Source organism: Euprymna scolopes, chromosome 41 (genome assembly GCF_053919585.1).
Source record: "Euprymna scolopes isolate OS-2025 chromosome 41, ASM5391958v1, whole genome shotgun sequence".
NCBI lineage: Eukaryota > Metazoa > Mollusca > Cephalopoda > Sepiida > Sepiolidae > Euprymna > Euprymna scolopes.
In genome coordinates this window covers 57,871,409-57,885,789 of record NC_136522.1, presented here as the reverse complement: position 1 = coordinate 57,885,789, position 14,381 = coordinate 57,871,409, and positions in this window count along the sequence as shown.

The following is a 14,381-nucleotide window of genomic DNA, read 5'->3' as shown; positions in this document are numbered from 1 at the left end:
TGTGTGTGCGTGTCATTAAAAATAAAAAAAAACGGATGATATGTCTAAAACATTTAATGTTCATCGATGGAGAAGATTTATAGATGACCATATATGTATAAACACTAACGATGAATTCGAAAAAAAAAGAACATCTTATATATACAAAGGGGTTAAAATTGAATTGTGAACATAGAGGACAACATGCTACATTTCTGTATTTTGAAACATTGGGGATGGAATTTTATTTATAAAATATTTCATAAAATAAACTCTTCCCCATTTTAAATAGTTCGTATGCCGCATACAGATAGTACTTGGCCTGTTTATATGTTTTATTGGACCATTATGTCAGAGTTTTGGGAATAGTTCGCGTTACTTTAAAATTAATAAGTTTTTATACCACCAGTTTCTAACTCAGTAATAGGAAGGATAAAAAAAAGATGAGGATAAAACTAAAATATTTAAACAGTTAAATAAAACATTTGTTCGTTATGCTGGTGTTTTGAATCGTATAAAATAAACCAGAATCTATTAATAAAGGAAATCCCAAACTATATTAGTAATGTATAACATATATTATATATATATATATATATATATATATATATATATATATATATATATAATGCATATATTAGTCCTCGCGCGAGAGAGCAGGACACAAAGTGTTTTAAGTAATAATAATAATAATAATAATAATAATAATAATAATAATAATAATAATAGAATAACAATAACAAAGACTTTCGCTGGCGAGGACTACTATTGAGCGTAACCAGTTATACAGTCCTTTTGAAATTTTCATCTCTATTTTTATCCTTATCTCCTGAATATTTTTAATGAAGCCTATACGAAATATGTTCCGTATTAAATTTTAAAGATTTTCTATTCTGAAAGAAGTTTTAAAAAGTTAATCTAAAAAAGTTATTTTTAAGTTTTTTTTTGTTAAAAACTTCAGATTTTCTCATTATTCAGATATGTATGACAAAGAGGGAGTTGCAAAAAAAGAGTTGTAGTGTGAGGAGAAATACAAACTAAAACAGAGAGAATATTCAGACCTATAATAATACAAAGAGGGGGTTTCAAAAAGGAGTTGTGGTCTAAGGAGAAATACAAACTGAAATAGAGAGTAGGAGAGTTTTTATGAATACATGCAAAACCACATTCATTTTTTAATCCAAATTAATAAATTAAACAAAATATAATATTAAAAAGATACGATACAAGTTAGAAAAGCATTTCATCCAAGGCATGAAAATTGTTAAACAAAATGTTTTTACTAGAGGCTTAAAAAATAAAGGTACAAGATTCAATTTGAAATTTATTTATCTTTTTATACCTTACTTTGTAAAATGTATAAAAGTGCAAATTGAAGATCAATAAATTTCAAATTAAATCTTGTACCTTTATTTTTTAAAGCCTATAGTAAAAACATTTTGTTTAACAATTTTCATGCCTTGGATGAAATGCTTTTCTAACTTGTTTATAAATATTTTTAAGCTTTATATATTTTTAATTTTCAATAAATAAAGAATGTAAATATATAAAGCACACATCTTACTGGGGGTGATAAGTAGTCAAATGGATAAATCCTAATTTATGAATACAAGTCTGGTAAATTAAAAAATATATCCATTTTTAATTTGGAAACAGATGAATCTCACGGGTAAGAAATTCATTTTTATAACATGAATAGGTGATTAAGCGGTTATCCAAATTAATTAAGAATAGGAAACTAAATCTAATATTTGTAACATGTCTTCTTCTTAAGATTAAGGGAGATGATGGTTGATCAACACTGCTTGGGAGCCATGATTTAATATACTGCTTTGCTTTTAAATCCCCGAAACAGTGTTTCATGTTAAACAACTGATGATCCTTTAAATTATGATTAGTACTATAGCAAATTCGAGCGAACAAGTTGATGCAGTGATTGCAGGTTATTAAATGACTTACGAAGGATGGAACATACAAATTGAATCGTTTTTTTTTTTGTTGTATAGTTTTAAAGATTAAAAAACTGCCAAGATTATATATCTATCTATATATCTATAAAAGTGAAAGTGTCTGTCCATCTGTCTGTGTATCTGTGTATCTGTGTGTCTGTGTGTGTACATTTCCCTACGCAATACCTCTGTCAATTTTTAGTCTACAGACTCGAAATTTGATATACAGGGTACTGAGATTTTGGAAAATTGATGTGATCGGTTTTCGGCCAGAAATTTTGCCATTATGGGTTCAAGGTTTAACGATTTGACCTTTGTAAACTCTACCAAACTCCTCCGAGAATTTTGTGTCAAAACAGTTGGAATTTTTGATATACACTCCTTGGACATGTATCTAACTTAATAATTTGATTGGAGCCCAAATCAATAAATTTTAAGGGGTCATAATAGGGGGCAAAGTTAAAAAAGTTGACCATTTTTTTTTTTTGCTCAACATACATCTCCAAATACCCGGGCAACGCCGGGCACCAATGCTAGTATATCTATAAAAGTTAAAGTGTCTGTCTGTGTGTATATCTGTGTATTTCTTTGTCTGTGTGTGTTCATTTGCCTACGCAATAACTCTGTCAATTCCGAAATTTGATATACAGGTTACTGAAATTAGGGAAAATCGATGTGATCGGTTTTCGGCCATAAATTTTACTGTTAAGGTGTCAAAGTTTAACGATTTGATGTTTGAGAACTCCACCAAACTCATCCGAGAATTTTGGGTATAAACATTTTAAATTTTAGAGCAGATTCTTTGGACATGGATCTAAATTAATAAGTCGATTTGAACCCAAAATAATAATTGTTAAGGTGTCATAATAGGTGTCATTTTTTAAAAAAAATTGACCGTTTTTGTTTTTTGTTTTTTTGTTTTTTTGCTCAGCATACACCTCCCCAGGCAACGCCGGGCTAAAATGGTAGTCTATTTTTCTATAAAAGTGAAAGTGTCTACCTGTCTCTGTGTGTCTGTGTATCTGTGTGTCTGTGTGTGTACATTTCCCTACGCAATAACTCTGTCAATTTTAAGTCTGCAGCCTCGAAATTTGATAGACTGGTTACTGCCATTTGGAAAAATCATATGTGATCGGGGTTTGGCCAGAAATTTGGCGATTAAAGGGGTCAAAGTGCAACAATTTGATCCTTGAGAACTCTACCAAACTCCTCCGAGAATTTTGGGTCTAAACAGTTGGAATTTTAGATAGAGGTTCCTTCGATATGGATCTAACTTAATAACTTGATTAGAGCCCAAAACATCGGGCGTAAATGCTAGTATATATATATATATACATATATATATATATATATATATATATATATATATATAGATAGATAGATAGATATATAGATAGATAGAGAGAGAGAGAAATAGAATTATTGCATAGGGAAATGTACAAAGACAGACACACAGACACACATACAGACACACAGACACCTTCACTTATATATATATATATATATATATATATATATATGCATATATATATATATATATATATATATATATATATATATATATATATATATATATCTTTATTCGATTGGCAACATTTTAGAATAATTATAAAGAAGTGAACCATCGCGTAAATTCAATTAACTAAAAAATGGAAAACCATTTTAATCGACTTATTTATTTTATTAAATTGCACATATAACTTATCCCATTATATATATTTTTTCTTTCCCTCACCCCGGTTTTCCATTTTTTAGTTGATTGAATTTACGCGATGGTTCACTTCTTTATAATATATATATATATATATATATATATATATATATATATATATATATATATATATATATATTATATATATATATATATATATATAAAATGAAATTGGAATAACAGTTGAGTCTACCAAAATAATCCAAGATGGCAAAACTAAAGTATATTATAAATATTGAATAGTTAATGTTTATAAAGTAATCTCAGTCATATGTAAAACCAAATAGGAAATAGAGCTCATAATAAGAACAAATAGTTAATAAAAGATGTTTAAAAACACTTTGAAAAGAGTTAAAAACATATTTGATTTTAAATAGGAAGCACAAATAAAAGTGGATAGTTTAACCGTGGCCTTCGTTATAAAGATGGCCGGCCAGCTGAAAAAATGACGTCATCGCCGAGGTCCCAACAAGCAAGATATGTGGAACTCTTAGACTGTCAATAATGAACAGTAATTTTTACAGACAGCGTTACAAAACTTCAAAATTGAATTAAAATAAAGAAATAAAGAAAGAACACGATTTATACTGAAACTCATCTAATATTAATAATAAAAAAATAATAAAAAAACACGTTATTTGTTTAAGTATATTATAAGCAATTGAATATTTCGTTGTATTATAGATTTTAAAGATTAGAATGCGTTCTTTAATTACTTATAAATTACATTTTAAAAAAGTGAAGGAACACGATTTGATTTGAAATAAACTTGAAGTTTATTTAATATAATTAAATGAAAATTATGCATGTAAGATTATGAATATTTGAAGCAGAACACAAGCAAAACATTTGATATGAGTTAAGACAATAAACAAATATTAAAATTAAACTTTTTGTTTAAATCAAAATGATTTTTTTTTAAATCAAAATGAATATTTTTTAATCAAAATGAATATTTTTTAATCAAAATGAACCACAATATTTTTTCAAAATCAAAAACAATATTTTTAATAAATTCATGAAATATTGCACAGTAAAAAAATTAACCTAAAGAAAAAATCATGTTTCTTATTTAAGATTATTTCACCACATAACAAAAATAACATGCAAAATCATTTTTTTATATCCATATTTTCAGTTTAATATACGTGGGTTTGTATTACTGTACACATAGATTCGAAAAAGTTGTCAAAAAACAAATATATTACAAATAAATGTTATCAAAGGCAAGATAAGTTACTTTTCTGCCAAACTGGATATATTTTTCGTGTTTTTATTCAATGTAACATGTTTATTCAGCTCGAAAAACAGTGTTTACCGATGTATTCGAAAATTCCAGATGGCGTCTGATTCTCTCTTTAACACGGTAAGTTTGGGATAAGGTGTTATAAATACAAAACCGGATAAAATACTGTTAAAAACTCGCTCAATATATGTTACCGTGACATAGGTTGACATATATTCGGCGGGCTTTTAATAGTATGTTGTATAATTTTTTTATTTATAACACCTTATCCCAAACTTACCGTGTTAAAGAGAGAATCAGACGCCATCTTGAATTTTCGAATACATCGGTAAACACTGTTTTTCGAGCTGAATAAACATGTTACATTGAATAAAAACACGAAAAATATTTGGTAGAAAAGTAACTTATCTTGCCTTTGATAACATTTATTTGTTATATATTTGTTTTTGACAACTTTTTCGAATCTATGTGTACAGTAATACAAACCCAATTACGTTAATGAAATGAATTGTACTTATGTACTATGCCTCCCCACGGGACAGAGTTAGACACCAGGGTCGTTTTTTAACGTGGAGAAAAGGTACAAAAATAAAAATTGTCTCAGTCGTGAAGGATTTCTCCTCCACCGAAAGAGAACAAGAAATAGAATGCAGCATCTGGAGAACAGATACTACACTTTGATCTGGTCCCGAAGGCCAAGACTGTATAAGACCACGAATGAACGCGCGTTTTTTTTTTTTTTAGTTAAGTTTCATATATATATATATATATATATATATATATATATATATATATATATATATATATATATATTAAGTAATGTGATTGATAATTTAAAATTTAAAAATCAAATTATAATTAAATTAAAAATCCGTTTCATAAGAAGGAACAATAACAAAATCAATTAAGATAATTGATTTTGTTATTGTTCCTTCTTATGAAACGGATTTTTAATTTAATTATAATTTGATTTTTAAATTTTAAATTATCAATCACATTACTTAATATTGAATTAGCTCTAGGACATTTAACGATCGAGCTTATATATCTAAATTACAACGAGCACTTTCTATTTCCTGTATTTTAATTAAACTAGTAATTTCACTGTCACATTAAAATACACTCAGCTCTTTAGACTATTGTTCTAATCTCCTTTAAATTATATATATATATATATATATATATATATATATATATATATATTCATACATATATATATGTATATATATATATTCCAAATAGATAAGATGGATCGCAAGAGAAACAAACAGGAATCATCCCTACTTTTCATGAGACACACACGCGCGCATACACACACACAAACACACACACACATGTATATATATATATATATATATATATATATATATATATATATATATATATATATACAATTTTAAAGAAATGTAAGCAATGTGTACAGGTGGATTTTTTTTAGAAATCCCAAATTCACACCGTAGTAGGGAGTCGACAGTGTAAGTTAACAGTAAGACAATAACATTGCAATACTCAAAAGGAAGGTTTTTTTATCTCATTCAATCCAAGGAAAAAAAAGCGAAACAACATACTGAAGATGGAGTATACTTCGCAAATATATTTGTGATAAATTCAAACAAATAAAATATTTGTTTATTTTCCTAATATTACGTTGTGATTTGGCTTTCAAGCGCATTGGTGCGTATTTTATTCAAATTAAAACAGCGTTTCTATATGAACTCTCATCCTTGACAAATAGGTATGTTCCATCGGAGTGTGTGTGCGTGCAATGCACACAGGGTTATGTGATGCGCAAGTGTGTTAGCTATAAGGTAGCGTCTTGGCTTACGCACCATCTCGCTCTCAGCAACCACCACTGGCTAGCCTTGCGCGAAACGAGAAGCCGAGTGCGTAAGTCTTCTCCTGTCAGTACACAGCCTCTCCATCATCAAGACCTCTGCTGTGCCTCCTCGTGGTCACACACGGTAACTGGTTGTCATGCGACTCCAGGCTGAATCAGTAGAGGATCTCGGAACAGTAGGGACTGTGCTACGGCCCACCGACGTGTGGACATGCCCTGACACATTACCAATCCCTATCCCAGCCATGGGTCAAATGGCCTCACTGCCTTGTGAGAGCCATGGAAATGGATAAGGCTAGGGGAGCAACCCCGACATAAACGATGGAGTGGAGCCCCTTAGGCGGTTGGATGGCATACTTGCCTCCCTCCGGCAGCTCCTGCACCCTTGTTCGTCCCCAGCCGTCTCGACTATGTCTTGCCGTTGGAATTGGGCGGGCCAGGACGAGAGAGTGAGGCCGATGCAGCGCAAGTCCCCCTCACTATAATCCAAATCCAGCGCAAGTCAGGGTGTAAAACATTGCGTCAACACCAAGCCCTGTGGCGATGGGCGAGCGGCAAACCAGCAGGTGTGGAAATCACTGGGAGCTGTAGCTGCAAACCTGCACACAGGCAGCCCAGAAACTGGTCGTACTCCACTCGACCGAAGCAGCGAGGGGGTGCAGGCAACTGGCTGGCCGACCGAGCAGTCCTTTTCAGGATCACTCTGCTCGCCTCCATGGCATGAGGACGGGGCGATAAAAGGAGCCCTAAATATAGCTGCTTCACCATCACCCCTGGCCAGCATACCGCGGCTGGCGGGGTTTCCCTCACAGCGGTCGAGACATGAGAAAGAAAGGGTTGGTGCTTACCTTAGCATCATGGAATGTCCGTACTTTGCTCGACAACACCAGAGCTGACCGACCCGAGAGAAGAACTGCTCTCGTAGCAAGGGAGCTTGCCCGTTATAAGGTAGACATCACAGCCCTCAGTGAGACTCGCCTCGCAGACAAGGGTAAACTGACAGAGTCAGGTGGCGGCTACACCTTTTTTTGGAGTGGACGCAGCGGCGAGGAGCGCAGAGAGGCTTGCGTGGGCTTCGCCATCAAGACTGAGCACGTGAGGAAGCTGGTTAGCGTCCCGGACGGCATCAATGACCGGCTGATGAAGATGCAACTCCCGCTTAACAAGGCAAGAACCGCCACACTGATCAGCGCCTACGCACCAACCATGACTAACCCCAAAGATACCAAGGACCAGTTCTATGAAGATCTGGAAAGCCTCATCTCCGCTGCTCCGCAGAGAGAGAAGCTCATCGTCCTCGGCGACTTCAATGCCCGCGTTGGCATGGACCATTCCACTTGGGACCGGGTCCTTGGCCACCATGGAGTGGGCAAGTGCAATAGCAACGGCCTACGGCTGCTCAGCCTTTGCGCTGCACACGACCTTTCCATCACCAACACCATGTTCCGCCTACCCACCCGTAACAAGACGTCGTGGATGCACCCACGCTCCCACCACTGGCATCTGATTGACTACGTCATCATCAGGGCAAGGGACAGGAGAGACGTAAGATTGACCAAGGCTGTGTGTGGTGCCGACTGTTGGACAGACCACCGCCTGATCATATCCAAAATGTGCCTCTACATCCAACCCAAGAGGCGGCCTCAGGGCCAGAAAGTCACAAAGCGCCTTGACCTGGAAAAACTTAAAAGTCCAGATGTCATCCATGAGCTACAGGAAGCAATCAAAGACAAGCTATATGTCCCCCTCACCATCTCGGACACTATCGAAGATCAGTGGACACACCTCAGAGACTCCACCTACTCCATCGCTCTCGAAATCATTGGACCCAAGCAAAAGAAGCACCAGGACTGGTTTGATGAAAATGACTCTGAGATTCAGCCCCTCCTGGATGAGAAACGCCAACTTCTCCGTGCAGTTGTTCCATCGGAGTGTGTGTGTGTGCAATGAAGATCCATGCTGTGGAGCAATTCACCTACCTTGGCAGCACCCTCTCCCGCACCGCAAACATTGACATTGAGGTTAACCATAGGATCTCCACAGCGAGCAGTGCATTTGGAAGACTTAGAGACAATGTGTGGAAGAGGAGAGGCATTACACTCGCAACCAAACTGAAAGTATACCGAGCGGTCGTCCTGACAACCCTACTCTATGCCTGCGAAACTTGGACGCCATATAAAAGACATAAAAAACAGTTGAATGGCTTCCACCTCAGATGCCTCCGTAATCTTCTCAACATCCGCTGGCAAGACAGAATTCCTGACACAGAAGTCTTGAAGCGTGCGGGGCTCCATACCATCACCACCATAATCCGCAAAACCCAGCTCCGGTGGGCAGGCCATGTCTATCGCATGCACGACAGCCGAATCCCCAAACAATTTTTCTATGGGGAACTCAGCCAGGGAAAGCGGAATGCAGGGGGCCAAAAGAAACGATATAAAGACTGTCTGAGAACGCCCCTAAGAGACTTTGACATCAGCCCCCAGTCTTTGGAGAGTCGCGCTGCTAAACGTTCGGCCTGGCGTTGCGTCATCAGCCTAGGAGCCGACAGGGCAGAGAATCAACGCATGACACACGACCGGCAGAAGCGCAAGGGGAGGAAGGAGAGAGCTGCCTGTTCACAGCCTGCCGATACCGCCTTCACGTGTCCAGAGTGTGGAAGAGTCTGCCGAGCACGGATTGGCCTCATCAGCCATCTCAGGACCCACAAACCCCTGACGCCGAATTGATTGATACCTTGGTCATCGTCGATTCCGACGGACGAGCAAGAAGAAGAAGAAGAAGAAGAATATATATATATATATATATATATATATATATATATATATATATATATATATATATATATATATATATATGTTATACCATGCGTATCGTTGTTGAATTCGAATTTAATATAAATATTAAAGATTATTGTCCGTGTTAGATATTATTTTATATTCGCCACTGAATCACTAAAAACTGGCGGACCATATATCAATACAGTGACCAAGTCAAATATTAAAAAAAAAACATAGCGTAAAAATAATTGTTTGCGAAACTTTTACTATATAGTAAATACTACATTATCAGTTGTTTTTTTTATATTAACGAATGCATATTGAATCTATGGCAAAAAAATATGCATTTAAAAACGTAGCAAAAATAATTTTAAAAAAAATACGCGCCGAAATACAACGGAGAAAAAAATACGATCTATAAATTATCAAAATCTTTCAAACAATAGATCGCTAATTGCCACAAACATTTGTCGTTCCACGCAATTATATTTTTTCTATTAGAATTTTTTTTCTTTTATTAACAAACTTGCTTCCAGTGTGTTCTTAATTTTATTTCAATCTCCGTTACAGTCTTTATATTCCCGCTATTCATAAAATGCGCCCGTATCAACAGCGCGTTTCATTCTGCTATTTCATTTGAGTGCGTTATAAAGCGAAACCGATAACACCCCGACGATCGATAGCTTTAGTTTAGAATCATCGCCTCTTACGACCCATGAAGTAGTCAAAATATACCATCGTTTTCTGTTTGAAGCCAGACCAAGAGCGTCCTTTTAGGTTTTCCCCGTTTTGGTCACGGATACTTGCTTACCCAACTCCTCTATACGTTTTTCATCTACGGACATTTAGCTTCATATATAGGGTATTCGAACCCATGCAATTTGGGTTTTAGCCGGCGAAAGTCGGTGCAAAAGTTTGAAATTTAAAATATATATATATATATATATATATATATATATATATATATATATATATATATATATATATATAGGCAGGTAAAGGTAAGCGAAGGCATAACGAAAATGCATGCGTAACGTAATAGCTATTGATTCATGTTTTAATTTTTAACCTTGCAGTAAATAGGTATTCATAGGTCAGGCATTGACGTTAAAACAGTTTATCGTAAGCTAAACGTTTTCGTTTCGATTCTTGCTGGTGGCGCAGGAGTCAGTCTTTTAAAACTTTTTAAAGCATAAGTATATATTGGTCTAATATAATACATATATATATATATATATATATATATATATATAAAAGTAAACGTGTCTCTCTCTGTGCGTGTGTGTGTGTATGTGTACATTTCCCTACGCAATAACTCTGTCAATTTTAATACTACAAACTCGAAATTTGATATACAGGGTACTGACATTTGGGAAAATCTACGTGATCGGTTTTCCGCCAGAAATTTGGCGATTAAGGGGTCAAAGTTCAACGATTTTATCTTTGAGAACTCTACCAAACTCCTCCGACAATTTTGGGTCTACGCACTTGAAATTTAAGACATAGGTACCCTGGATGTGGATCTAACTTAATAACTTGATTTGAGCTCAATTTTAAAAGGTCATCATAATCAAGGTTAAAAAAACATTTTACCTCTGCGATCTCTTCCAAATTACTCAGACAAATTCTGGTCTAAATATTTGAAATTTTACATAAAAGGTATTCAGAGATAGGGCAAGCTTTTTCATCAGTTTGGGTCGAACATTTTTAGTTACTAATATATAAATGTCTGTATGTCTGTTTGCATGTCTACCTTAAACTTTACATAGAGGCGGCGGATTTTATTAACATCAGTATCATTTTTAAGTTCGACCTTTCATATGACAAATATCGAAAAAAGACCCTAAAAACATTAATATCTATAACCTTCAACTAAACACTTTTCTACAGGGGGGTAACTTTTTTCGCCGATATGTTTGAAAGTTATCCTCTCCTTTAAACTGTCTAGCCTTAATTTTGAAAAAATGTCGCTTCCGGTTTGGCGGTGGTCGTGACAGCATAAACGTTAGGTTTTACCTCGTTCTTTTCCCCCTTTGCGGTACGGGTTAGAGCCTGCCTTCCTACTACCACTTTTTTTTTTTTTTTTTGCTCAACATACACATCCAAACACCCGGGCAACGCCGGGCTGAAATGCTAGTATATATATAAAAGTGAAAGTGCCTCTGTGTGTGTCTGTGTGTGTGCATCTCCCTACGCAATAACCCTGTCAATATTAAGTCTACAGACTCAAAATTTGATATACAGGGTACTGAGATTTGGGAAAATCTGTGTTATTGGTTTTCGGCCAGAAATGTGGCGATTAAAGAGATCAAAGTTCAACGAGGTGTACCTTTGAGAACTCTACCAAACTCCTCCGACAATTTTTGTTCAACACACTTGAAATTTTAGATATAGGTTCTTCGGACATAGATCTAACTTAGTAACTTGATTTGTGCCCAAAACAATAAATTTTAAAGGGTCATAATTGGGGTCAAAGTTAAAAACATTTTATCTCTGCAGTCCCTACCAAATTACTCAGAGAATTTGTGGTCTAAACATTTGAAATTTGACAAAAAGGCTATTCAGAGATTGGGCAAGCTTTTTAATTGTTTTAGGTCGAAAATTTTTAGTTACCAATATATAAATGTATTATGTATGTATGTATGTATGTATGTATGTATGTATGTATGTATCTTTCATATCTGCCCAAAACTTTCGACAGAGACGACGGATTTTACCAAGATCAGTATCGTTTTGAAGTTCGACCTTTTAGACGACAAATATCGAAGAATTAGTTAAAAACATTATATCTTCACCTTCGACTGAGAACTTTTCTACACCGATATTTTTGCGGCGATATTTTTGAAAGTCATCCTCTCCTTTCGATTGTCTAGCTTTAATAAAAAAAAAAATAAACGTCAATTCCGGTTTAGCGGTGGTCGTATAACGTCAGTTTTCTTCCTCGTTCTTTTCCTACTTTGCGGTACGGGTTCGAGCTTGTCTTCCTACTACCATTTTTGTTTTATATCTGTATGCATATATATATGTATATATATATATATATATATATATATATATATATATATATATATATATATATATTTGCATATATATGCATACAGATATGTACACATATATGTATGTATATATATATATACATATATATATATATATATATATATAAAAGTGAACTTGTATGTGTATGTGTGTGGGGGGGTCTGTGTGTGTGGGGGTACATGTCCCTACGCAATAACTCTGTCAATCTTTAGTCTACAGATTCAAAATTTGCTTGTTCATCAGTTTGGCTCGAAAATTGTTAGTTACCCATATATAAATGTATGAATATATGTATGTTTGCATGTCTGCCTTAAAATTTCAATAGAGGCGACGGATTTTACCCAGATCAGTATCGTTTTTAAGTTCGACCTTTCATACAACAAATATCGAAAAATTGGTCAAAAATAAACGAAAGAATTATATATATATATATATATATATATATATATATATATGTGTGTGTGTGTGTGGGTGTGTGTGTGTGTGTGTGTGTATACTATATTTATATACTATAATCATTTATCTTCTATTCGCACACACGTATACATACATATATATATTATTTTTAAAATGTATATCCACTGACACGTGTTTCGTCGTATATATATATATATATATATATATATATATATATATATATATATATATATATAGAGAGAGAGAGAGAGAGACTTGTATATAATATACCGAGTTCGTGTAATCCAGTGAATTCTCATATGCCAATAAGTTTTAACCCAAATAGAGATGACTTAAAAAGTAAGCTAAAAAAATATCATATTTCATAATTGAGCATCAATATACTGCATAAGCAAAATCCAGACTTCAAAAAAAGGTGGGGATAGCAACAAAAAGTGTATTTCATTTTCAAACGCCATAATGTTTGAAATTGTTGATCTTGCACGGAAACAATTGTAACGTAAAATGAACTACACTTTTTTTTACTATCAACACCTTTTTTTGAAGTCTTGTTTTATTTTTATTACCGTTTTATCTGTTTGCTTACATATGCTTCAGATGTTGGACCATGTTTACGATCTAACAGCCTCGTCAGACCTTACAGAAGAATTCTTTAAAGTCTGACGATGTAACCAAACAGATAAAACGGTAATAAAAAAAATAAAACATATATTTGCTCTGCAATAGTATTGAGCACTTTCTTCAGGTTTTTACTCATTACCAGTTTTACCAAATATATATATATATATATATATATATATATATATATATATATATATATATATATATATGTGTGTGTGTGTGTGTGTGTGTTCGTGATTATTTCGTTTGTATACATGCGGATTTACGTGCTGTCATGCAATGTCTATTTGCTTAAGTGAGAGTTATTACTTTGATAGATGTTTATCGACATATTTGTATTAGACTGAAAAGCTATAAAAGATCCTTTTACTATACTAAATGCCTCATTTTTCTATTTACAAATATTCCTTTTATGTTTGTTACTCTAGACGAGTTGTCGAGACTGTTGGGCTGATTAGGATGAATTCGTGTATGGATTTGCCTTGATTTGGTGAAGCAATCTAAGCATGTACAGATATGGATTAAAAGGTATCAGTCATGAATATATATCATGTGCACAGGAATTAATGTCATGATCTATGTAAAATCTTGCATACACCCTTGTTATGATGAAGTGAAGCGATCTTATTATTATGGTATCCGCGCAGTAAGAGATTAATAGAGATTAGTGATTAATATGCAAATAAGCAGAGATTAAACATTATTCTACTATCCAAGTTGATATACATTATTCATTCTGAATCAATGGATTATATAATTAAAGGGTTTAAATATTTAGTCATTTTGTGACGTGATCGTCCTAGGA